At 41.0% G+C, this 27,648-nt stretch overlaps 1 protein-coding gene and 1 pseudogene across 2 annotated transcripts in view; both read right to left on the bottom strand.

Moving 5' to 3' along the window:
- RGS21 (regulator of G protein signaling 21) overlaps positions 1–27,648 on the bottom strand; it is a 498,283-nt gene that overhangs the window by 361,020 nt on the left and 109,615 nt on the right. The gene's annotated exons all lie outside the window — the stretch shown is intronic.
- On the bottom strand, positions 12,464–12,582 carry LOC134964987 (5S ribosomal RNA; annotated as a pseudogene).

Below are 27,648 nucleotides of genomic sequence, written 5' to 3'. Positions count from 1 at the left end.
GATATATGGTAGCCTACGCACTCACACAGATATATTCAACACATATTTCATACAGCGCATAAATTAAACTTATCAAGCACTAGACATTATAATGTTTTAAATTATATAAAGGAGTATAACGTCATGTATGTGTATTGTTGGAGCAAAGCAAGATGAAAATGTCGTGCTTGGTGTCAAAGTAATCAGATTAATGAGTGTGTTAATTTCGTGCCTATGGTTGGATTGTAGCACATTGCAATGAGTAGTTATGATTAACTGTAGGAATATGAAGTCACTCTTATTGGAACAAAGAACATTCCATTTGAAGCATGCGTGCAGAAAGGATCCAGTGGCTAACTCCTGTAATTACACCATCAAATTGGCCGTTGCTTGCATATGAACTGACCCATGACTCATCATGAATGAGAAAGTTCCCTCCCCTGGACCAATAACAGAAGACATGTACTCACCCAACATACACAGTGTATATCTGATCCCAGACACAAGAAGTTCTGTTTTTGCTGGGTGCTGTTCGAGATGCTGTTTTTGCTGTTCTGTGTAGCTGCTGTTGAGGCAGATCCAAAGATGGAGAAAAGTGTGCATTAAGGGAAATGGTATCGTATGCTGTCTGTGGCTGTGATTATAACTATGTATTCTTGCTTCCTGTGTAATTGTTACCATGTAACCATATATATACTGTACATGTGTTATATTGTATGCATATCCTTTTAAATATCAAAAATATATACATCACTGAGCTTTGGAACTCAGACAATATGCGTGCGTGTACTTGTTTTCTCTTAAGGGATGTAGTGTTTGCGACTTACAACGCACTTTTATCGTATATGGTAATAAGATGCGCCTTGCATCAGCAACATATATTAGCGCTGGCATTTTAAATATTTATTAGAAAATAATCTGACTTTCTCAGTAGTCACACTGGTGCTGCTGAGGAAGCTTTAGAAGATTAAAGCGAGGAGTCACTGTTTGACGGGAACCTACATGTCCCTAGTTAACTTAATATACTGGCTGAGCTAGCTGGATGTAGGCAGTTAGCAAAACATTCTTTTTTATTTGTTATAGTGCAGAAAGCAATATCTATATATTATTTGCATGTTGGCTAACACACTTAGCTGTCAAACTGTTGCTGTAACTTAACTGCAGCACTTTGGTGCACAACACACTGTTGGTGATTTTTTTTTGTCATTGCCAGGTCTTCCTAATAATTGTATAGAAAAATACTTTGAAAGATTGTGCGCACTAGATTGAAGTGCAAGTAAACAGTTCACACATAAATGTGCATCCAAAAACACATTAGGATCGGTACATATAAAAGAAAAACAGTGTAAACAGATAATAGCGCTCTCCAACCACCATGAAAAATAGAAGGAAACCTTTTACAAGTGGAAAGGTTCAATAATCAAAAATAAAAAATAATTAATAATAATTCACCCTATTTATGGATAAATCAAATGCCAGGTGGGACAATACTAGGCATCCAGCTCAGTCCATTTAGAATAGACGACCATCCATTCTTGTGCTTTTTCAGAATCCTTGGGAACACCTGAAAGAAAGTATCTCTCTAGTCCCTATTGCAGGGGACAGATTGGGAGATACTTATAAAAAACACAAATATAGTGTAGAAGTCCTTAAAATGAAGACAGCATTTATTTTTTCAAGGTTCCACTTACAAGAAGACAAAATTAAAACAGCATAACATATACTCAGTGGGGTATATCACCAATCCAGATGGAAAAGGGAGAAACCTCAGACACCCGATGTATGAGGTGGAAATGGGTCCCGGCTCCGGATCCACGGCTCCCAATAAAGAGGTCCCCACAGGAAGGTTAGATAAGCCCACGAGACAAACAGCAAACACGAGCCACGCTCAACGCGTTTCGGACCGTTGGTCCTTCGTCAGAAGCGTGGTTTGAAATGGCTCGAGTCCCCTTATTTAAACCCTAAGACAGAGCATCCTCAGCTGGAGTCTATTTCCGCTAATCGGCAAAAAGTCCCGGTGACGCACTTCCGTTTTCGGACGCGCCACCGGAAGCGGAAGTCCTCTGCGGACCATGTGCGTTCCACCTATGCCGGAAGTCTCCTCACTTGTGCGTTCCACCCGGTAATCTTCCGCACGGTTCTTTTAGCAAAGTGTTAAGCAATATCCATAGCAGAAAAATGTTCATATACCATAAGGCTCAGTCCAAATACATTGATAAAAAACAAAGGTAAAAAAAGGGGAGTATAAATAATCAGTGATAATTAGTATACATGTAAAAAAGTTAATATAGGAAGATCACAGACTCAAATGGCTTTATAGATAGAACAAGTGAGCATCATGCGAACTGGCTGGATGGGATTCCCTTCAGCCAGTTCGCAAGAATTAAGAGGAATTGCACGGATATACAAATCTGTGATCAGCAGCTTGATGAGATCTTAAACCGCTTTACCAAGAAAGGTTATTCCACCAGCCTCTTGGAGAGAGCAAGATCTAAAGTATCCAATATAGAGCGAAATACTCTATTGGAAGCCAAAAGTAAATCAAAGGAGTCTAATAATGAAAAATTTCAGTGGGCCTTCATTAGCCAATTTAATCAGTCTTATAAAGGAATAGAGCGAGTGTTTCGATCTAATTGGAACATTCTTAAACAAGATGGAATTCTCGGACCATTGTTGCCCGAGAAACCTGTTTTTGTATATAGAAAGGCGCCATCCCTAAAGGATCAACTGGTTAGGAGCAGTATAGAAAGTGAATCCAAACAAAGCATAAGGACGAAGGGCTTTCACCGATGCGGTGATTGCCTGATGTGTAAAACTGTAAAATCTGGTTCACGCAAGATAACTGAATTTAAAGTCAACGGCCAGGTATACCCAATAAGGGAATTCATCACATGCCACTCCAGAAATGTTGTTTACATCCTGGAGTGTGCATGTGGTTTGTTCTATGTGGGGAGAACTGGTAGATGTGCCAGGGTGAGATGGGCTGAACACATCTACAATATACGTAAAGGCCTGGAAACCCATACAGTTTCTTCGCATTTTAAAAAAGTCCATAACACTAAGGAATGTTTTTTAAAATCTTTTTGTGCAATTCAATTGATCCTTCCAGTCTGGAGAACCAGAGATATAGAAAAAAGACTGGCACAGGCAGAGATGAGGTGGATTCACCGTTTGGGGACCCTTGTACCTAGGGGCCTAAACGGTGAATTTGAACTTAAGTGTTTTTTACCTTAATTATTCTCTCATCTTAACTTTTTTACATGTATACTAATTATCACTGATTATTTATACTCCCCTTTTTTTACCTTTGTTTTTTATCTATGTATTTGGACTGAGCCTTATGGTCTATGAACATTTTTCTGCTATGGATATTGCTTAACACTTTGCTAAAAGAACCGTGCGGAAGATTACCGGGTGGAACGCACAAGTGAGGAGACTTCCGGCATAGGTGGAACGCACATGGACCGTAGAGGACTTCCGCTTCCGGTGGCGCGTCCGAAAACGGAAGTGCATCACCGGGTCTTTTTGCCGATTAGCGGAAATAGACTCCAGCTGAGGATGCTCTGTCTTAGGGTTTAAATAAGGGGACTCGAGCCATTTCAAACCACGCTTCTGACGAAGGACCAACGGTCCGAAACGCGTTGAGCGTGGCTCGTGTTTGCTGTTTGTCTCGTGGGCTTATCTAACCTTCCTGTGGGGACCTCTTTATTGGGAGCCGTGGATCCGGAGCCGGGACCCATTTCCACCTCATACATCGGGTGTCTGAGGTTTCTCCCTTTTCCATCTGGATTGGTGATATACCCCACTGAGTATATGTTATGCTGTTTTAATTTTGTCTTCTTGTAAGTGGAACCTTGAAAAAATAAATGCTGTCTTCATTTTAAGGACGTCTACACTATATTTGTGTTTTTTATAAGTATCTCCCAATCTGTCCCCTGCAATAGGGACTAGAGAGATACTTTCTTTCAGGTGTTCCCAAGGATTCTGAAAAAGTACAAGAATGGATGGTCGTCTATTCTAAATGGACTGAGCTGGATGCCTAGTATTGTCCCACCTGGCATTTGATTTATCCATAAATAGGGTGAATTATTATTAATTATTTTTTATTTTTGATTATTGAACCTTTCCACTTGTAAAAGGTTTCCTTCTATTTTTCATGGTGGTTGGAGAGCGCTATTATCTGTTTACACTGTTTTTCTTTTATAGGTCTTCCTAATAGAAAGGCAGTATTACCTTTAGTGCACCGTGCACACTGGTGATTTTTTTTGTCATTGCCCAGAATGCAGGCCAGAGGTCCTAATACAGGGGCACCACTAACCCTTGGTGCACACTGCACACTGAACCCTCTGGCACTTTCTCTTCATTTGATCCCACTAATGAAGATGAAGTATCAACACTATTCTCATCCTGCTACTCTACTACCTCTCCTCTTGATCCTATACCCTTACAAATAAGTAAATCTCTGTCTCCTGTGCTCATCCCAACCTTAGCTAACATCTGTAATCTCTCTCTCTCTCTCTCTCTCTTTTCTCTACTGGTATCTTTACTTCACTGTTCAAGCATGCAGTGATTACTCCCATTCTGAAATCAAAATTCTGACCCTAACTCTCTCTCAAACTACCGTCCCATCTCTAAGCTCTCATGTCTGTCCAAGCTACTTGAGAAACTTGCCAACACTTGCCTCACACACTTTCTTAACTCATACAACTTATTGGACCCACATCAATCGGGCTTTCGCTCCCAACACTCCACAGAGACAGCACTGACTAAAGTAGTGAATGATCTAGTCACTGCGAAGTCTAAAGGCCATTACTCACTACTCATTCTTCGAGATCTCTCTGCTGCTTTTGACACTGTTGAACACTCTCTTCTCTTACAAACACTGCAGACCCCGAGGGTCTTCAGGACACAGCCTTCTCTTGGTTCCTACCTATCTAATTGCTCTTTCAGTGTCCGTTTCCCTGAATCCACCTCCTCTTCGCCACCTCTTTCAGTTGGAGTACCACAAGGCTTGGTCTTAGGTCCTCTGCTTTTCTCAATCTATACCTCATCTCTTGGGAAACTAATCAGTTCTTTTGGATTTCAGTATCATCTGTATGCAGATAATACTCAAATCTACCTATCCTCCCCTGATTTGTTTCTATCTGTATTGGGTCGGGTCACTGATTGCCTCTCTGTCATTTCATATTGGATGTCATCTCGCCACCTCAAACTTAATATTTCCAAAACAGAGTTAATTATATTTCCACCATACTATAGCAGTTACCAACCTGTTATTTTTATTACTGTTGAGAACTCTGCAATCAATCCTACACCACAAGCTCGCTGCCTGGGTGTCATACTTGACTCAGAACTCTCCTTTGCTCCCCACATTCAATCTGTCTCAAAATCATGTTACATGCATCTAAGAAACATATCCAAAATACGATCATACCTTACACAAGACACTGCTAAAACCCTAAACCCTGCTCTCATTATCTCCCACATTGATTATTGCAATAGTGTCAGATCTGTAGTTATGTCTGTCCCTGGAGGGGGCAGTAGTGGGTCAGTGGTGGTGTGATGGAGAAACCGAGGAGGCTGTAAGAGAATCCTGCGCATGTGCACAATGATGTTTATTAAATGCTCACGAGTATGTACAGTAATTGAAGCAGATGATAACTTGAGATGGATGGTACAAGAAATGCTGACAACGATGAATAAACAGTCACAGCTAATTAGCTGGTCTGGAAACCAGTGCAGTAATTAGGCAATGAAATACAGGCAATTAACTAGTCTTATAACCAGTATAGAAATCAGATAGTGATCACTCCCACAGTTGGTCTGGGAACCAGCAACGATACTTTACATAGTCAGTTTGTTATGCAAAGTCCACAACCAAGCAAGGTTAAGCAGGAGACATCTTGAAACACATTTAAAGTGGTTGTATTAAGTGCCAGATGCAATAGCACAATGCTGAATGCAAGTTAACCATACACAGGTGAAGATAATGAATGGCACCTGAAGAAAGTCTCTTACTGCAAAAGGTGGATGCTGACTGTAGCAGGAGTTGAAGCTGAAGTAAATAGCTAGGACCTGTAGTTCCACAAGAGTACTGGAACCGGGAGATCACTGAAGATGCCAGAAATAGGAGATCGCTGGAAACAGAAGAATGGAGACTGGAGACTAGAAACTGGAACCAGGAGATGCTATGCAGCAGTGCTACATGTTGTCCAAGGTAGTGAGACTGAGCCGATGCTCTGGACTTATACACCCTGGTCGGCAGTCATTGGATACTTGGATCATGTGAGCAAACACAGTGCAGGATTGGGTGCTCTCAGGTCAACTGACCGCAAGTGTCATGACGGCGCCCATGCTGTACAGATGGCCGATATACAGGAGGGCACACGCAGAATGGACTTTAGGGGTTTCCCACGTTAGTGGATACTGCAGCAAACTGGGGCCATGACCTCCGGAGGCCTGCACACCTGCTAGTAAGTGAGATGCCACTGAATGCTGATTCCTGACAGTACCCCCCCTTTAATGGGTGGGCACCGAACACCCACGAGGCTTGGAAGGAAACAGTCTATGAAAATCTTGGAATAACTGTGGAGCATGGACATCAGTGGCGTTAACCCAACTCCTCTCCTCAGGACCACACCCGGACCTGTCAATCAGGTACTGTAGACGACCATACCGACAACGTGAATCTAGGATCTTCTCAACTTCGTTCTCGACACCCTGTATTCTTGGAGCTGCTGGAAGAGCTTTCTGAAAATGGTTAAGAATCAAGGGTCTAAAGAGATAAATATGAAATGAGTTTGGGATTTTCAAATAAGGAGGCAATTTCATCTTAAAAACCACTGGATTAATCACACGTTCAACTGGAAACAGACCAATGAACTGCGGAGCAAACTTCATAAAAGGGACTCTAAGGCAGAGGTTACGGGTAGATAACCAGATCACCTGGTTTTAAACTGGGAACCGCTCGTCTTTTCCTGTCCGCAAAGATCCTTGTACTGTTGAGATGCTTTCTTAAGAGAAAGATGAATCTTTGTCCAAATCTGGGAGAACTGCTGAAGAACTGAAGTGGCTGCAGGCAACTTCAGTTCTTCTGGAAGATCTTGGAAATCTGGAACTCTGGGATGTTGACCATAGACTACAAAGAAAGGAGTAGCATTGATGGCTGTGTGGTAGTGGAAGTTATGAGAAAACTCTGCCCAAGGCAATAAATCTACCCAGTCATCCTGTGATGAAGAAATATAAAGTTTCAAGAAGGTTTCAAGTTCCTGGTTTACCCTTTCGGTCTGTCCATTTGTTTGAGGATGATATGCTGTAGAGAATTTAAGTTTGACTTGTAATGCAGAACATAAAGCCTTCCAAAATCTTGCCTCAAACTGAACACCACGGTCAGATATGATTTCCGTTGGAAGTCCATGTAACCTGAAGATTTCACGTAGGAATATTTGTGCAAGCTTTGGAGCAGAAGGCAAACCAATGAGTGGAACAAAATGGGCCATCTTTGAGAACCTGTCGACCACTACCCAGATGGTATCATACCCTTTGGAGGGAGGCAAGTCCGAGATTAAATCCATCGACAGGTGAGACCAGGGACGACTTGGTATAGAATTAGGTAACAGTTGACCAGCTGGAGACTGACAAGGAACTTTGTGCTGGGCACACTTGGGACATGAAGCCACGAAATCTTAAATATCAGCTCTCATATGAGGCCACCAATAGGATTGAGACAAAAACGTTTAAGTCTTTAGGACCCTAGGATGTCCGATAAACTCAGAACTATGAGCCCAAGACAGCAGATTTGGGTGAAGCTCAGGAGAAACAGACATCTTGTCGGGAGGCGGAACTGGAGACACCTCTGTGGAAGCAGACTACAGGGTCGAGGACTGGACAAGATTCTTGTTCAGAAGATTCCTCCATGGAACCCATGGAGCGTGACAAGGCATCTGCCTTAACATTCTGAGAACCAGGACGGAACTGTAACTTGAAATTAAAGTGAGAAAAGAATAAAGCCCTCCTTGCTTGACGAGGATTTAAACATTGTGCTGCTTTCAAATAAAGAAGATTCTTATGGTCGATGAAGATGGTTATAGGAAACTTTGCGCCCTCCAAAAGATACCTCCACTCATCAAGGGCCAGTTTAATTGCCAGGAGCTCCTGGTCACCAATGGCGTAGTTTATCTCAGCAGGTAGGACTCTATGGGAGAAAAACCCACAAGGGTAAGTCTTACCATCATCGCTGGTTTGGGACAATACTGTGCCAACGCCCACTGTTGAGGTGTCCACTTCCAACTCGAAAGGTCTGTTGATGTCTGGCTCCTCTAACACAGGAGCTGAAATGAAGGCTTGTTTAATTTTTGAAAAGCAGCCAGAGGTTCTTCTAACCATTGGGAAGGATTTGTCCTTTCGGTGTAAGGCAAGTAATTGGGGCTATCAGGGTAGAAAATCCTCTAATGATCTTCCTATAATAGTTGGCAAAGCCAATTAGACGTTGAACAGACTTGAGCGTAGTAGGATGAGTCCAGTTCTCTATTGCTTCCAATTTGACAGGATCCATTTGAAGATATGAACAAGAATTTATATACCCACGGAAGGGTATCGAAGGAGCTTCAAAGGTACACTTAGACAACTTCCCATAAAGATGATTCTGTCGTAGACGTTGAAGGACCTCTTTTACCTGTTGACGATGAGAGGCTAGATCTTGAGAGAAAATCAGAATGTCGTCAAGATAAACTACCATGTATTTATAAAGAACATCTAAAAATATTTAGTTGACACAGTTCTGAAACACAGCTGGGGCATTGCTTAATCCGAAGGGCATTACAAGATACTCATAGTGGCCATCGCGGGTGTTAAAAGCGGTCTTCAACTCATCGCCACTCCGGATTCTAATGAGATTATATGCCCCATGAAGATCTAACTTGGTAAAGATACTGGCTCCTTTAATCCCGTCAAACAGTTCCGTGATTAACGGTAAGCGGTAGCTGTTTTTGATGGTAATTTCATTTAATGCTCTATAATCAATGCAGGGACATAATCCTTCATCTTTCTTTTCCACGAAGAAAAACCCTGCCCCTGCTGGAGATGAAGAAGGATGAATGAATCCTTTTTGTAGATATATTCACTAATGGCTTGAGTTTCAGGAACGAAAAGAGGATATGTTCGTCCTCTAGAAGGCATTCTCTCCGGGATCAGATCTATGGGACAATCCCACTTCCGATGGGGAGGCAGAACATCAGCAGCCTTTTCACTGAAGATGTCAGTAAATTCTTTGTAGGCAACAGGAATTTCACACTGGTGTTTACTTTCAACCCCGAAGATCTCACGGGACGAACTTGAGCTAAACAGGAATAGAAACAGGAGGAACTCCATGCTGTGAGTTGTAGTGTAGACCAGTCAATTTGAGGGTTATGAAGTTGAAGCAAAGGCATACCCAACACGATCTCGTAGGTGGTTTTAGGAATTACCAAAAGTTCAATGAGTTCAGAATGAAGAAAGCTGATCCCTAGGACCATGAGTTTAGTTTGCGACTGATGGACCCCTCAGTAATACGGCTACGGTCCACAGCAGTAAGATATACTGGGTGAGACAACCTTGAGACAGGAACACGGATTTTATCAACTGCAGCCTGTGTAATAAAGTTCCCAGCAGCACCACAATCAAAGCTTAGAAGGCATGTAATCCACTCTGTTTCCACAGTTACTGGTAAGATGAGTTCTCAAGAAGAAGGAGCTTTGGATAAGGTTTCTAACTTGACTCCTCCCTTGCAAGTTAGGACCTGGCATTTCCCACACACAACGGATAGGAACCAATCATGTGACCAGCAGCAGCACAGTATAGACACAGTCTTTCCCATAATCTTCTTGACCGCTCCTCAGGAGTTAAGCCGGACCTATTCACTTGCATAGGCTTATCTGAAGTAGAGGGAAAATATTGTACTTGAGGCATAACTCGGTGCTTGCAAGGATCACCATGAGAACGTTCTATTATTATTTCGCGTAAACGCAGGTCCAACTTTACACACAAGGAAATTAAAGATTCTAATTGCTCTGGGAGATCTCGGGAGGCTAGTTCATCTTTTATATGATCAGAAAGATTGTGCCAGAATGCAGCAACCAGCGCTTGATTGTTCCACTCAACCTCTGAAGCCTATGTCTGGTACTGGATGACATACTGCCCACAGTGTGTGTTCCCTGGCGAATCTGGAGGGTATCAGAGGAAGCCGATGTTGTACGCCCAGGCTCATCAAAGATACATTTGAATGCAGCTACAAATTCTGTGTAATTGTCTAGCAGTGAATCTGCTCACTCCCATAATGGGGAAACCCAATTCAAGGCAGAACCAGTCAGGAGAGACACAATGTATGCAACTTTGGTTCTGGGCTTCGGGAAGTTGTGCGACAGTAATTCGAAGTGAACTTTACACTAGTTCAGGAATCCACAACAGGTTTTAGGATTGCCATCAAATTTACTTGGTGTAGGAAGATGGAGACGAGATCCTAAACCAGTAGTAGCTGAAGAACCTGGAACTGTGGCACTGGAAACTGGAACTGGAGTCGATGATGCAGCTGGAACAATAGAACTTGGCAAAGATTGTTGTAAGGTATCCAACCGAAAAGACATCTCTTGTAAAAACTGTATGATCTGCTGTTGTGCAGCCTCTGTACCATCGAGTAGTGACACTAAGTTCTGAAGAGCCCCTGCTCCCACACTCTGACCACCATCCAGGTCCATGGACCTTGGACAAACTGTCAGATCTGTAGTTATCTCTGTCCCTGGAGGGAGCACTAGTGGGTCAGTGGTGGTGTGATGGAGAAACCGAGGAGGCTGTAAGAGAATCCTGCGCATGTGCGCAATGATGTTTATTAAATGCTCATGAATATGTACAGTAATTGAAACAGATGATAACTTGAGATGGATGGTACAAGAAATGCTGACAACGATGAATAAACAGTCACAGGTAATTAGCTGGTCTGGAAACCAGTGCAGTAATTAGGCAATGAAATACAGGCAATTAACTAGTCTTATAACCAGTATAGAAATCAGATAGTGATCACTCCCACAGTTGGTCTGGGAACCAGCAACGATACTTTACACAGTCAGTTTGTTATGCAAAGTCCACAACCAAGCAAGGTTCAGCAGGAGACATCTTTAAACACATTTAGAGTGGTTGTATTAAGTGCCAGATGCCATAGCACAATGCTGAATGCAAGTTAACCATACACAGGTGAAGATAATAAATAGCACCTAAAAAAAGACTCTTACTGCAAAAGGTGGAGGCTAATTGTAGCAGGAGTTGAAGCTGAAGTAAATAGCTGGGACCTGTAGTTCCACAAGAATACTGGAACCAGGAGATCACTGAAGATGCCAGAAATAGGAGATCACTGGAAACAGGAGATGGGAGACTGGAGACTGGAGACTGGAAACTGGAGATTGGAAACTGGAAACCGGAGATTGGAAACTAGAACCAGGAGACGCTATGCAGCAATGCGACGCGTTGTCCAAGATAGTGAGACTGAGCCGATGCTCTGGACTTGTACCCCCTAGTCGGCAGTCATTGGATACTTGGATCATGTGAGCAAACACAGCGCAGGATTGGGTGCTCTCAGGGCAGCTGACCGCAAGTGTCATGGCGGCGCCCATGCTGTACAGATGGCTAGTACATAGGAGGGCACACGTAGAATGTACTTTAGGGGTTCCCCACGTTAGTGGATACTATGCTCTGCAGACAGGGAGTTCATACAGCAGCAAACTGGGACTGTGACCTCTGGAGGCCTGCACACCAGCGCGCTGGTAAGTGAGACGCCACTGAATCCTGATTCCTGACAAATAGTCTTCTTACTGGTCTTACGAAGAAGAGACTCTCACCATTACAATCCATTCTGAATGCAGATGCGAGGCTAATATTCCGTGCTAGATGTTAATTGTCTGCAGACCCACTTTGTCAGTCCCTCCATTGGCTACCGGTATTCTACCGTGTTCAATATAAAATACTGTTACTTACATACAAGGCTCAACAGAAGGAGAAAAAAGAGACTCTTTTGTGGGCGCACTCTTAACTTAATTGACATATGAGAAAATTGGAAAGTTGATCTAAAAATTAACTTATATTAATGTTACAACAGTAAAATATGTTCAGTGGTCAAATGGCATCGAAAGTAATCTAACAAGTAAACTTAGTAGCAATAGGTTAGCTGATATTAAATAGAATAGTGCAGTACTATAATATAATCAATAATAATTGGATGCTCAAACTAGCATGATAAATTCCGGCTGCCGACGTCCAAAGTCTTTGTGGGGGATAGAACCAACCAATTTGCGTGACAGATAAGACACATAAGTGCACTAGCCCAATATTAGTATGGTTAAGATGCCTGATGGCATAATGTACCCAGCTGTCGTGGGGAAAGAAAGGACAAAGTAAGAAATGAGATGGTAGAGGGAATCTGCTGTCAGTGTTAGACTCTGAGCATATTAGGCAAGTCTATTCTCTACTAAACTGAGTATTCCTCAAGGGTCGCCCACTTGAGTACTGGCCCAGCCCTACACCGATTAGCTTCCAAGATCGGACGGTTTTGGGCGTTACCAGTGCGGTATGATAGTAGAGACGGTAATAAATGATGATCCGATGCTTCTGGAATCACTGATGAGAGTTCACGAATTACATAGTATCCAAAGAGTATCAGAGATAAAAGATGGATCTGCTGCCAATGTTAGACAGGGACGAACCCTGAATCAATGGTGAGAGTCCATGAAAAATAGGAAAGACTGAAATAAGTGAAGGAGAAGTAGGCTCTTTAATGTTTTGTAGATAAACTTATCAGATCTGATAGGGAATAACAATTTATCGGCCGCTGTGAACAAGCAAAATATACTGACATTAATAGATGAGCTGGATAAACTAATGTCTGATATTATCTGGGGCAATTGGTTCTGACGCCAGATACAAAAAGTCCAGCAAGTTGACAACAATAATATATGCCCAGAATTGAAAAAAATGATAACAGTATGATACTTAAATAAAGTCAATTTTAAGCCTGTAGTATTCTGTGCTAGGAGGTTTCAATAATAATGATACTTATGTAGCATATAGCTGATAGTAATAAACATTGTAACAAGTACACAGAATGCCACTCAGAGGCTAGGATTGCACAAGGACACTATAAATAAATATCTGTGTGGGTGAGTATAATCAAAATGAAATGAACAGATAGCTGCACACAGAGCACATATTTCCTTAATAATTGAGTAGTGATTAGTGCATATTGCTGCACACAAAGCACATAATTAGTCTTAGTAATTAAGTAATGATAAATACATGGGCATGTATAACGAGGTAATATTATTACAAAACTGACAGAAAAAACTGCACAGGTGATGATACAATATACGAAAATCCGGTCACAATGAGCTGGGGCCTGAACGAGTACATTAATTACAGTGCCTTTCTATAAGTTATAACTCATTCTCCAGCTTCATATATGGAGTCGGCATAGGTCATTACATTTTTGGTTACTTCATATCTCTACAACACTTTCTTTTTTCTGTTTTTTCCCCCCACATTTGTTTCACACATCATTATTTTAGTTGATCACCCTGACTATATCTGACACACCCTAGATTCACCAATACACACATTATTAGTTTAGTTGATCACCTTTTCTATATCTGACACACCTAAGATTCACCACTACATCTTCATAATTCACCTTTTCCTTACTATACGCAGCACTAGACTGCATCCTCTATCTTCCTATCACTTCCCAATTTTATATTTATTCAATTTTATTTATACTCATACATTTTCATACACATAGGCTATATTATATACCAGCACCACACTACCTTTCATCCTCCCTTTTCTTTTATTATTTTTTCTATTCGCTTTACCATTGTTCGCTACTCTTACTATCTTCCCTTGCACCACCCACCCCATCCCCATCTAGTAGTTATCTCATCATCTCTATCATATGTTTATCACTATCGGCATTTAAATAACTTAGACACTTATTTACTCTTATTGGAATAATTTCCCAAATACATTTGTTCGCTTTCCTCTTTACCTTTCCCTTTTTTTTCTCTCTCTTATTCTTCCAACATACCAGAGTAGATATAAATTTTCACATTGACATCTCCTCAGGGACTTAGAAGTTGTAGATTTTACCTTATATTTCTTTTATCCATTTACCACTTTGCTTCACACTTCTCCATCTATTATCCTTACTGTGTGTTTAATTCTCCCGTCATTAATATTCACCTGACAACACTGGTATTATATCAGTTTTCTGTAAAATTGAACCTTTTTTCTTCATTTATTATTATTATAATTTTTTCAAGTTTTTATTATATTTTCATATTTTATATTATTTTTTTATTGTTCCATTCTTTATTCTATCTAGTTACTTAGATTTAATTTTTCAGATTCAGCTTACCTTTCCGCTAACTACTTATTTTGCCACGAAGTTTTCTATCCCTCACATTTTAGTAGCTTTATACCCACTTTCTGACTACTTGCATGTCAGACCCGCTATTGAACTCCCATGAGATCTGTCCAACATCTCACTTGTTTCATAAATTTAATCTTCCGCAAATTAGTGTCAATTTATCTATTTGTGACAGAGGGCTTATTAAGCACTAATCAATCAAGCAATTACTACAGGTGATCGTGACTTTGATCCCTCACCTTGGTATATTTGTCATACTAATATACTGCTTTAACGGATATGCTTTCCTATAATTTCCCTCTATTATCGAGGTATTCATAGTCTTATATTTATAGACCTTCTGTTTTAAATTATGGCTGTGTTTTAAACTCGGTTTTAACCATGTATTCTCTTTCTTCTTTTCGTTCTCATGATTTATGCAATATAACTACACGGTTCTCCCTGCGGAGTCTGATTCGTCTTGGTTTAATTATACAGCCTATTCAGGCTGCATTATATTAATGGATTCAGCTGTGGAGCAACACATCCATTTACTGATTGGATATGCATCAGCCCAGATCGTATAAATATCAGCAGGGATCCAGCCCGTGACAGGAAGTGATCAAGCCCAGGATACGGATGAAACGCGTCTTCCATATCTCTTCTTTCCGGCTGCCTGAAACATCTCCGTCCTCTGCGTTACAGTGCCACACCAATCGCTGCCCGACGCCTCTCAAGCCCTCACAACATCACATCCCCCATACGAGTGTCTTTAACTGCACCACGGGACGCCTGCGCCCGTCCGTGGCTAGAGACTGTACAGATCTGGTTCCAGACGCCCACATCAGCCCGCCGGATGGTGCACGTCTGCCGGGCGGCCACGCACTGTCCTGCACGGACAGTGTCTCACTGCTTGTTGGCAAATTAATTCTATCCAACTCTTGGACTTGCTACCTCCAGAATTGAGACTTCTTTTCACCGGCCGACAACCTTATTTCTACATGCTGATCCTAACAGGAGACATCTACACCCGCCCGTGCTTTGCACTTCTCAAACACGGCCGCCAGAATCACTCCTCACACCGATGGTGACTCAGTGTAACAAGACTCAGGACATTTCTGCTGTTTATCACCAGGGTAATATCAGCATTTCCTTATCATCTTTTTCCCATATTTCTAATTTATCTAGCTCATTGTGACCGGATTTTCTTATATTGTATCATCACCTGTGTATTTTTTTCTGTCAGTTTTGTAATAATATTACCTCATTATACATGCCCATGTATTTATCATTACTTAATTACTAAGACTAATTATGTGCTTTGTGTGCAGCAATATGCACTAATCACTACTCAATTATTAAGGAAATATGTGCTCTGTGTGCAGCTATCTGTTCATTTCATTTTGATTATACTCACCCACAGAGATATTTATTTATAGTGTCCTTGTGCAATCCTAGCCTCTGAGTGGCATTCTGTGTACTTGTTACAATGTTTATTACTATCAGCTATATGCTACATCATTATTATTGAAACCTCCTAGCACAGAATACTACAGGCTTAAAATTGACTTTATTTAAGTATCATACTGTTATCATTTTTTTTTCAATTCTGGGCATATATCATTGTTGTCAACTTGCTGGACTTTTTGTATCTGGCGTCCGAACCAATTGCCCCAGATAATATCAGACATTAGTTTATCCAGCTCATCTATTAATGTCAGTATATTTTGCTTGTTCACAGCGGCCGATAAATTGTTATTCCCTATCAGATCTGATAAGTTTATCTACAAAACATTAAAGAGCCTACTTCTCCTTCACTTATTTCAGTCTTTCCTATTTTTCATGGACTCTCACCATTGATTCAGGGTTCGTCCCTGTCTAACATTGGCAGCAGATCCATCTTATCTCTGATACTCTTTGGATACTATGTAATTCGTGAACTCTCATCAGTGATTCCAGAAGCATCAGATCATCATTTATTACCGTCTCTACTATCATACCGCTCTGGTAACGCCCAAAACCGTCTGATCTTGGAAGCTAATCGGTGTAGGGCTGGGCCAGTACTCAAGTGGGCGACCCTTGAGGAATACTCAGTTTAGTAGAGAATAGACTGGCCTAATATGCTCAGAGTCTAACACTGACAGCAGATTCCCTCTACCGTCTCATTTCTTACTTTGTCCTTTCTTTCCCCACGACAGCTGGGTACATTATGCCATCAGGCATCTTAACCATACTAATATTGGGCTAGTGCACTTATGTGTCTTATCTGTCACGCAAATTGGTTGGTTCTATCCCCCACAAAGACTTTGGACGTCGGCAGCCGGAATTTATCATGCTAGTTTGAGCATCCAATTATTATTGATTATATTATAGTACTGCACTATTCTATTTAATATCAGCTAACCTATTGCTACTAAGTTTACTTGTTAGATTACTTTCGATGCCATTTGACCACTGAACATATTTTACTGTTGTAACATTAATAAAAGTTAATTTTTAGATCAACTTTCCAATTTTCTCATATGTCAATTAAGTTAAGAGTGCGCCCACAAAAAAGTCTCTTTTTTCTCCTTCTGTTGTCTCTAGTTGCCATTGACTCAGGGTGCACCACCAAATCAAAAATAAGAAAACAAGGTTTTCTTTATATCTTTCTATTTTGGTTATTATATTCATTTGTGATATCTATTTCATACCGGTGCGGTATTTCCTTAAAGATATGTATACGATTTACTGAGTCTTACCTCAGTTTCTCATACCTTGCACGGTCCTTTATATTTTTCTACCTAATTAGATCTCTTTCTTTTTTCAGTGGTTCAATGGTTTATATTTCTGTGCATACTCTTTATATTTGATTTTATTAGCATTCTTTGCAGCCACATTTTCAGACTATGTCTACATTTTCATTAAAGACAGAACTTATCTCGAAACGTAGAAACTTAGAGGAATTTGATATTTTCTCTGATACTTTCCAGAATTCAGGCACCCCCAAAGATTGGAGGCCTGACCTTTCAAAGTTACAAAAAAGCTTACAAAGAAGGATTAGGCTTACCTGGGATATCACTACCCTGGAGAATTATCATAAGACCAAGATCTCCCCCAGAGGGTTACGACCTCGAGTTTTTCCCTCCTTCCCTCTGGCCACAGAAAATTTAAAGGCCGAATGGAAAGCCACCTTATTGAAATGTTCCCATGAGCTCACTCTGATACTCATCAAACATGACAACCTGGTGTTAGATCAGGTTGAGAAGAGCATCGAGGAACTAGGTAAAACCCTTGAGACCTGGGATAAGGACCCCACCTTCCAAAGTACATTTGACAAATATAAGAAAGAATTAGACACATATGAAACATCAATCATAGATCGTAAACGGAATAAGTTCCACAGAGATAGAAACGATTTCTCTCAAGGGAATATTTTCCGTTGGAACTCCCATTTCCAAACAGGCAGAGGAGGACCCATAAGAGAGGACATTAGTTCCTCGGAAATTGAATCCTCATATAGTGAAGATTCCTCCACAGAGCACTTGGAAGGGGGATCACAGACTTCTAAACGATACAACATCGAGGATCCTTTTTTAGGCAAAGGTCAGCGCCCAAAAGGCAGAAACAAATACAGAGGAAGACAAGACGAGGGGGGACGAAACACCGACAGAAACCATCGGGACTGGGACGCCCCAAGGACCTCCCATTACCCCATTCGGAATACCAGGAAACGCTACTGTTGGATAAATTACAAATCATCAACTTGAGTACCCACATCCTAACAAGAGATCAAGCAGAAGTCCTGAGTAAAGGGCTATCATTTTCACCCACATTGCCATTTAATAGGTTTATGTGGGAAAAGGACCTGAGACTTTTTGGCCGGAAATTATTATTAAAGAAATTCTTTGCTAAAGCATCCAATAACGATATGACTGATTTACCCCTACCCATTGGTACAAGATCTCCTACAAATACATCCCAATCTGAGGTACCATCTACCTCCACATCATTGACCACATCCTTATCAGAGGAGGAAATGGCAGCAGTACATACTTTGGAAGATCTCTATATGGAATCACCATCGAACGTGTCATCTGTGTAAAGTGCCAGGCAAACATGCAAAGCTAAGTCAACCTTCTTTCCCCCAGACACTAACAGCCTGGAGATTAAAATCTATTTGGACCTGGTATCAAGAGAATTTGATGAAATTCATACCAACTCTAAGAAGAAGTGTTTCACCAAGAATCTCAAATTTAGAGAAAGACAAGCCCTTAAAGAAATCAAAGACTGGAATGATGTTGTTATCAAACCCTCGGACAAAGGGGGCAATATTGTCCTCTGGCCCACCACAATGTACGAAGTAGAAGCACGTAGACAACTCCAAGACACGACATGTTATTTGAAATTGCCACTCAACCCAACCGCAAAATTCCACAAACAATATACACATATGATCGAAGAAGCCCTTGCCATTGGAACATCACACAATAAGAGGCCAAATATCTTACAGTCTCTAACCCTAGAGTCCCCACATTTTATCTTTTACCAAAAGTACATAAAAACCTGAAGAAACCACCTGGGAGACCGATCATCTCAAGTAATGGGGGCTCTTGGAAACTCCCAGTAAATTCTTAAACTTACATCTCCGGGAACACGTATTGACATTACCATTTTATTTGAAAGATACGTCAGATCTCCTACGGAAATTGCATGATGTCTGTGTGGATGGGGACTGCATTTTGGTCACCCTTGATGTGGAAGCACTATATAGTAGTATCTCCAATCAGCAAGGAGTCCAAGCTACTAAATTCTTCCTTGACATGAAAGAAAAAAAAACAATTTAACGATTTCCTCTGTGAAATGCTAAGCTTTGTATTAAACAAAAATTTCTTTACATTCGGTGATCAGTTTTTTCAGCAAATTCGGGGAACGGCGATGGGAGCAGCATGCGCTCCCATGTATGCCAACCTATTTCTTGGGTGCTGGGAGCAAACAGTAGTATTTAGGGATGACAATCAGGAGTATACACAGCATATCCAGTACTGGCTCAGATACATAGACGACATCTTTGTGATCTGGGACAGTAATGAACAACTCCTACTCGATTTCATTAATTTGCTGAATGATAACAATCTGAATATCTTTCTGACTCACACAATGAGTAAAGATAAGGTATCATTCCTTGACCTCAATATCTACACAACAGACAATGGGATACTGGCCACGGAGCTCTTTCGCAAGGATACAGCTACCAATAGTATCCTATACCAGACCAGCTCGCACTTCCCGCCTACTATCGAGAATATCCCTAAAGGGGAATTTCTTAGACTTAGGCGCAACTGTAACGAAAATTCTGTGTACAAACAAAGAAGTCAAGAACTTGCGACACGATTACAAGCCCGAGGTTATAGTAAGCGTGCCCTTAAAAGAGCACAAAACTCCGTTCTAAAAATGAATAGGGAGACTTTGATCTTCCAAGACAAACCAAAGGACAAAGGTGGGGACTCTCAGATTCGGTTTGTGGGCACCTTTTGTCCAGAATCGCGCCAAGTAAAAGATGCAATCCAGAAACACCTACCAGTCTTACACCTGGATGCAGCCCTATCACCTCTGTTATACTCCACTCTCCAGATTAGCTGGAGGTTATCCAGCAATATGAAGGATATGTTAGTCCAGAGTCATTTCACACGAGATTCCACCAGATCCAGAAATGTTACAGGATCCTTCCCATGTGGCCAATGCAAAGCGTGCCCTCAGATCCAGATAATAGACAAAGTTATAGATAAATGGGGACAGGACATCCCCCTGAGACACTTTTTCAACTGTGATACACAAGGACTGGTCTACTGTCTAATCTGTAGCTGTAATCAACGGTACGTTGGTATGACCACAAGAAAATTCAAAACGAGAATTTTAGAACACATGGGAACCATCACAAATGCCTCATCAGACCTGCTCAAGGGCAAAAAAATTAACATCTGTAGCAAGACATTTTCATGCACAGCACCAAGATTCTCCCTATGAGATGCGTGCATTCGGCCTGGATAGAGTACATCTAGGCATACGGGGAGGTGATTTAAGCAAGGAACTTATCAAAAAAGAAAGTGAATGGACATTTAGGTTGGGAGGATTAAAACCATGTGGCCTGAACGAGTACATTTATTACAGTGCCTTTCTATAAGTTATAACTCGTTCTCCAGCTTCATATATGGAGTCGGCATAGGTCATTACATTTTTGGTTACTTCATATCTCTACAACACTTTTTCTTTTTTCTGTTTTTTCCCCCCACATTTGTTTCACACATCATTATTTTAGTTGATCACCCTGACTATATCTGACACACCCTAGATTCACCAATACACACATTATTAGTTTAGTTGATCACCCTGTCTATAGCTGACACACCTAAGATTCACCACTACATCTTCATAATTCACCTTTTCCTTCCTATACGCAGCACTAGACTGCATCCTCTATCTTCCTGTCACTCCACAATTTTATATTTATTAAATTTTATTTATACTCATTCATTTTCATACACATAGGCTATATTATATACCAGCACCACACTACCTTTCATCCTTCCTTTTCTTTTATTGTTTTTTCTATTCACTTTACCATTGTTCGCTACTCTTACTATCTTCCCTTGCACCACCCACCCCATCCCCATCTAGTAGTTATCTCATCATCTCTATCATATGTTTATCACTATCGGCATTTAAATAACTTAGACACTTATTTACTCTTATTGGAATAATTTCCCAAATACATTTGTTCGCTTTCCTCTTTACCTTTCCCTTTTTTTTTTCTCTCTTATTCTTCCAACATACCAGAGTAGATATACATTTTCACATTCACATCTACTCAGGGACTTAGAGATTGTAGATTTTACCTTATATTTCTTTTATCCGTTTACCACTTTGCTTCACACTTCTCCATCTATTATCCTTACTGTGTGTTTAATTCTCCCGTCATTAATATTCACCTGACAACACTGGTATTATATCAGTTTTCTGTAAAATTGAACCTTTTTTCTTCATTTATTATTATTATAATTTTTTCAAGTTTTTATTATATTTTCATATTTTATATTATTTTTTTATTGTTCCATTCTTTATTCTATCTAGTTACTTAAATTAAATTTTTCAGATTCAGCTTACCTTTCCGCTAACTACTTATTTTGCCACAAAGTTTTCTATCCCTCACATTTTAGTAGCTTTTTACCCACTTTCTGACTACTTGAATGGCAGACCCGCTATTGAACTCCCATGAGATCTGTCCAACATCTCACTTGTTTCATAAATTTAATCTTCCGCAAATTAGTGTCAATTTATCTATTTGTGACAGAGGGCTTATTAAGCACTAATTAATCAAGCAATTACTACAGGTGATCGTGACTTTGATCCCTCACCTTGGTATATTTGTCATACTAATATACTGCTTTGACGGATATGCTTTCCTATAATTTCCCTCTATTATCGAGGTATTCATAGTCTTATATTTATAGACCTTCTGTTTTAAATTATGGCTGTGTTTTAAACTCGGTTTTAACCATGTATTCTCTTTCTTCTTTTTGTTCTCATGATTTTTGCAATATAACTACACGGTTCTCCCTGCGGAGTCTGATTCGTCTTGGTTTAATTATACAGCCTATTCAGGCTGCATTATATTAATGGATTCAGCTGTGGAGCAACACATCCATTTACTGATTGGATATGCATCAGCCCAGATCGTATAAATATCAGTAGGGATCCAGCCCGTGACAGGAAGTGATCAAGCCCAGGATACGGATGAAACGAGTCTTCCATATCTCTTTCCGGCTGCCTGAAACATCTCTGTCCTCTGCGTTACAGTGCCACACCAATCGCTGCCCGACGCCTCTCAAGCCCTCACAACATCACATCCCCGTACGAGTGTCTTTAACTGCACCACGGGACGCCTGCGCCCGTCCGTGGCTAGAGACTGTACAGATCTGGTTCAAGACGCCCACATCAGCCCGCCGGATGGTGCATGTCTGCCGGGCGGCCACGCACTGTCCTGCACGGACAGTGTCTCACTGCTTGTTGGCAAATTAATTCTATCCAACTCTTGGACTTGCTACCTCCAGAATTGAGACTTCTTTTCACTGGCCGACAACCTTATTTCTACATGCTGATCCTAACAGGAGACATCTACACCCGCCCGTGCTTTGCACTTCTCAAACAGGGCCGCCAGAATTACTCCTCACACCGATGGTGACTCAGTGTAACAAGACTCAGGACATTTCTGCTGTTTATCACCAGGGTAATATCAGCATTTCCTTATCATCTTTTTCCCATATTTCTAATTTATCTAGCTCATTGTGACCGGATTTTCTTATATTGTATCATCACCTGTGTATTTTTTTCTGTCAGTTTTGTAATAATATTACCTCATTATACATGCCCATGTATTTATCATTACTTAATTACTAAGACTAATTATGTGCTTTGTGTGCAGCAATATGCACTAATCACTACTCAATCATTAAGGAAATATGTGCTCTGTGTGCAGCTATCTGTTCATTTCATTTTGATTATACTCACCCACACAGATATTTATTTATAGTGTCCTTGTGCAATCCTAGCCTCTGAGTGGCATTCTGTGTACTTGTTACAATGTTTATTACTATCAGCTATATGCTACATAAGTATCATTATTATTGAAACCTCCTAGCACAGAATACTACAGGCTTAAAATTGACTTTATTTAAGTATCATACTGTTATCATTTTTTTTCAATTCTGGGCATATATTATTGTTGTCAACTTGCTGGACTTTTTGTATCTGGCGTCAGAACCAATTGCCCCAGATAATATCAGACATTAGTTTATCCAGCTCATCTATTAATGTCAGTATATTTTGCTTGTTCACAGCGGCCGATAAATTGTTATTCCCTATCAGATCTGATAAGTTTATCTACAAAACATTAAAGAGCCTACTTCTCCTTCACTTATTTCAGTCTTTCCTATTTTTCATGGACTCTCACCATTGACTCAGGGTTCGTCCCTGTCTAACATTGGCAGCAGATCCATCTTTTATCTCTGATACTCTTTGGATACTATGTAATTCGTGAACTCTCATCAGTGATTCCAGAAGCATCGGATCATCATTTATTACCGTCTCTACTATCATACCGCTCTGGTAACGCCAAAAACCGTCTGATCTTGGAAGCTAATCGGTGTAGGGCTGGGCCAGTACTCAAGTGGGCGACCCTTGAGGAATACTCAGTTTAGTAGAGAATAGACTTGCCTAATATGCTCAGAGTCTAACACTGACAGCAGATTCACTCTACCGTCTCATTTCTTACTTTGTCCTTTCTTTCCCCACGACAGCTGGGTACATTATGCCATCAGTCACCTTAACCATACTAATATTGGGCTAGTGCACTTATGTGTCTTATCTGTCATGCAAATTGGTTGGTGCTATTCCCCACAAAGACTTTGGACGTCGGCAGACGGAATTTATCATGGTAGTTTGAGCATCCAATTATTATTGATTATATTATAGTACTGCACTATTCTATTTAATATCAGCTAACCTATTGCTACTAAGTTTACTTGTTATATAACTTTCGATGCCATTTGACCACTGAACATATTTTACTGTTGTAACATTAATAAAAGTTAATTTTTAGATCAACTTTCCAATTTTCTCATATGTCAATTAAGTTAAGAGTGTGCCCACAAAAGAGTCTCTTTTTTCTCCTTCTGTTGTCTCTAGTTGCCATTGACTCAGGGTGCACCACCAAATCAAAAATAAGAAAACAAGGTTTTCTTTATATCTTTCTATTTTGGTTATTATATTCATTTGTGATATCTATTTCATACCGGTGCGGTATTTCCTCAAAGATTTACATACAAGGCTATTAACCATACTACACCAACATACATCTCTTTGCTTATCTCAAAATATCTCCCAACCTGGCCCCTTCGCTCTTCACAATTTCTATATCTCTCATCCACACTCATTACTTGCTTCCATGCATGATTACAGTACTTTCTGCGGGCTGCACCCACTCTGTGGAATGCCCTACCACATACAATAAGACTCTCCTCTAGTCTTCAAACCTTCAAGCGTTCCCTGAAAACTCACTTATTCAGACAAGCTTGGATAGCTTTCCTATCCCCACAGTACAGTACACACATATCCCCCACATATTTTCTTTCTTTATGCTCCCATCCTCCTGACCCTGGTTCATCACTGCTGTGATGTGATATCATGCAGACCACCAAGAACCTTTGCAATCTGGTGGACAAGTACTATATGCAATAGATAGCACCTATCCTCGTGTATCAATGTCTATTTCCCCACAGATTGTAAGCTTGCGGGCAGGGCCCTCCTACCTCTATCACTGTTTGTTTTTACCCGGTTTTGTCTTCTAATTGTGTCCAGTTGTAAAGCGCAATGAAATTTGCTGCACGATATAAGAAACTGTTAATAAATAAATAAATAAATAAATAAATATAGGGAGAGGCATGAGGGACACAGGGGTCTATTTACTAAGACTTGGACGAAGATTAAGTGGATGGAGATAAAGTACCATCCAATCAGCTCCTAACTGACATTTTTCAAACCTAGCTTGTGACTTGGTAGTTAGGAGCAATTTGGCTTTGACTTTATATTGACTTTATCTCCAGTGTCTGGGGAAAATGCTGGGGGACTTTACACAGGTATGGGACACATTGGTAGACAGTGAAAAATACATTGCTGCAAAGTTTATAAATACATTGGTGGCAAGCAGCCTTTCAGCAACATGTGCTCACATGCTGCTTGTAGAAACTGTGAAAACAAAACAGATGAACTGCTGTCTGTGGGGTCATTCTGACCCGTTCGCACGCTGCTGTTTGTTGCAGCGTTGTGAACGGGTCGGTTCTGTGCATGTGCACCAGCCACAATGCGCACGCAGATATATTTTTCATACACACGGAACTATTTGAAAGCTAGGTCGTACCAAACGATCCGGAACGCCCACATCATGTAGTTGATCCAATACTTTATGATCACATCCAGACCATCAACTGTGCAACATTATATTGAAACCATAGCTTAAAGCTTGCATTAAAAACTACTTTCAATGTTCTTACTGTAATATTTTTCAAAGAATCAACCATTCTCTGGAAAACTGGAAATTTTAGGGTCAAATGATTTATGAACTGAAACAAGCACTATGTAGTATATGCTCAGCTTGCAAACTTAGACTCCCGGGCAATTTCTCCACATGACCTAATTTGATCTAGAATTCTATAAAGGGAAAGTACTGTATTTGCATTTGTCATACTTTTAAATGATAATTGCATTGAGATTCATACTTTGTAAACAGACATTTTGCATCTTGTATGGCTCTGTTGGACTGAATTAGTGTCTAAATATTTTTAAACAACTTTCTCACATGTAAATTATGGGACTGGTGCACTCAAATCGTCAGTAATTCTCCAACATTGCGTGCACATTAATGTGCTACTGGGGCATATTGTTACTGGGGCATACTACTGTACTACTGTGGCATACTGTTACTGGGGCATACTGTACTACTGTGGCATACTGTTACTGGGGCATACTGTACTACTGGCTCATACTGTTACTGGGGCATACTGTACTACTGGCTCATACTGTTACTGGGGCATACTGTACTACTGGCTCATACTGTTACTGGGGCATACTGTACTACTGGCTCATACTGTTACTGGGGCATACTGTACTACTGGCTCATACTGTTACTGGGGCATACTGTACTACTGGCTCATACTGTTACTGGGGCATACTGTACTACTGGCTCATACTGTTACTGGGGCATACTGTACTACTGGCTCATACTGTTACTGGGGCTTACTGTACTACTGGCTCATACTGTTACTGGGGCATACTGTACTACTGGCTCATACTGTTACTGGGGCATACTGTACTACTGGCTCATACTGTTACTGGGGCATACTGTACTACTGGGGCATACTGTTCTACTGAGCTACAGGGTCATACTGTTACTGGGGCATACTGTACTACTGTGCCACTGGGGCATACTGTACTACTGGGTCATACTGTACTACTGGCTCATACTGTTACTGGGGCATACTGTACTACTGGCTCATACTGTTACTGGGGCATACTGTACTACTGGCTCATACTGTTACTGGGGCATACTGTACTACTGGGGCATACTGTTCTACTGAGCTACAGGGTCATACTGTTACTGGGGCATACTGTACTACTGTGCCACTGGGGCATACTGTGCTACTGGGTCATACTGTACTACTGGCTCATACTGTTACTGGGGCATACTGTACTACTGGCTCATACTGTTACTGGGGCATACTGTACTACTGGCTCATACTGTTACTGGGGCATACTGTACTACTGGCTCATACTGTTACTGGGGCATACTGTACTACTGGCTCATACTGTTACTGGGGCTTACTGTACTACTGGGGCATACTGTTCTACTGAGCTACTGGGTCATACTGTTACTGGGGCATACTGTACTACTGTGCCACTGGGGCATACTGTGCTACTGGGTCATACTGTTACTGGGGCATACTGTACTACTGGCTCATACTGTTACTGGGGCTTACTGTACTACTGGCTCATACTGTTACTGGGGCATACTGTACTACTGGCTCATACTGTTACTGGGGCATACTGTACTACTGGGGCATACTGTTCTACTGAGCTACAGGGTCATACTGTTACTGGGGCATACTGTACTACTGTGCCACTGGGGCATACTGTACTACTGGGTCATACTGTACTACTGGCTCATACTGTTACTGGGGCTTACTGTACTACTGGCTCATACTGTTACTGGGGCTTACTGTACTACTGGCTCATACTGTTACTGGGGCATACTGTACTACTGGGGCATACTGTTCTACTGAGCTACAGGGTCATACTGTTACTGGGGCATACTGTACTACTGTGCCACTGGGGCATACTGTGCTACAGGGTCATACTGTACTACTGGCTCATACTGTTACTGGGGCATACTGTACTACTGGCTCATACTGTTACTGGGGCATACTGTACTACTGGCTCATACTGTTACTGGGGCATACTGTACTACTGGCTCATACTGTTACTGGGGCATACTGTACTACTGGCTCATACTGTTACTGGGGCTTACTGTACTACTGGGGCATACTGTTCTACTGAGCTACAGGGTCATACTGTTACTGGGGCATACTGTACTACTGTGCCACTGGGGCATACTGTGCTACTGGGTCATACTGTTACTGGGGCATACTGTACTACTGTGC

Source organism: Pseudophryne corroboree, chromosome 9 (assembly GCF_028390025.1).
Source record: "Pseudophryne corroboree isolate aPseCor3 chromosome 9, aPseCor3.hap2, whole genome shotgun sequence".
NCBI lineage: Eukaryota > Metazoa > Chordata > Amphibia > Anura > Myobatrachidae > Pseudophryne > Pseudophryne corroboree.
This window is presented reverse-complemented; position numbering and strand designations above follow the sequence as displayed.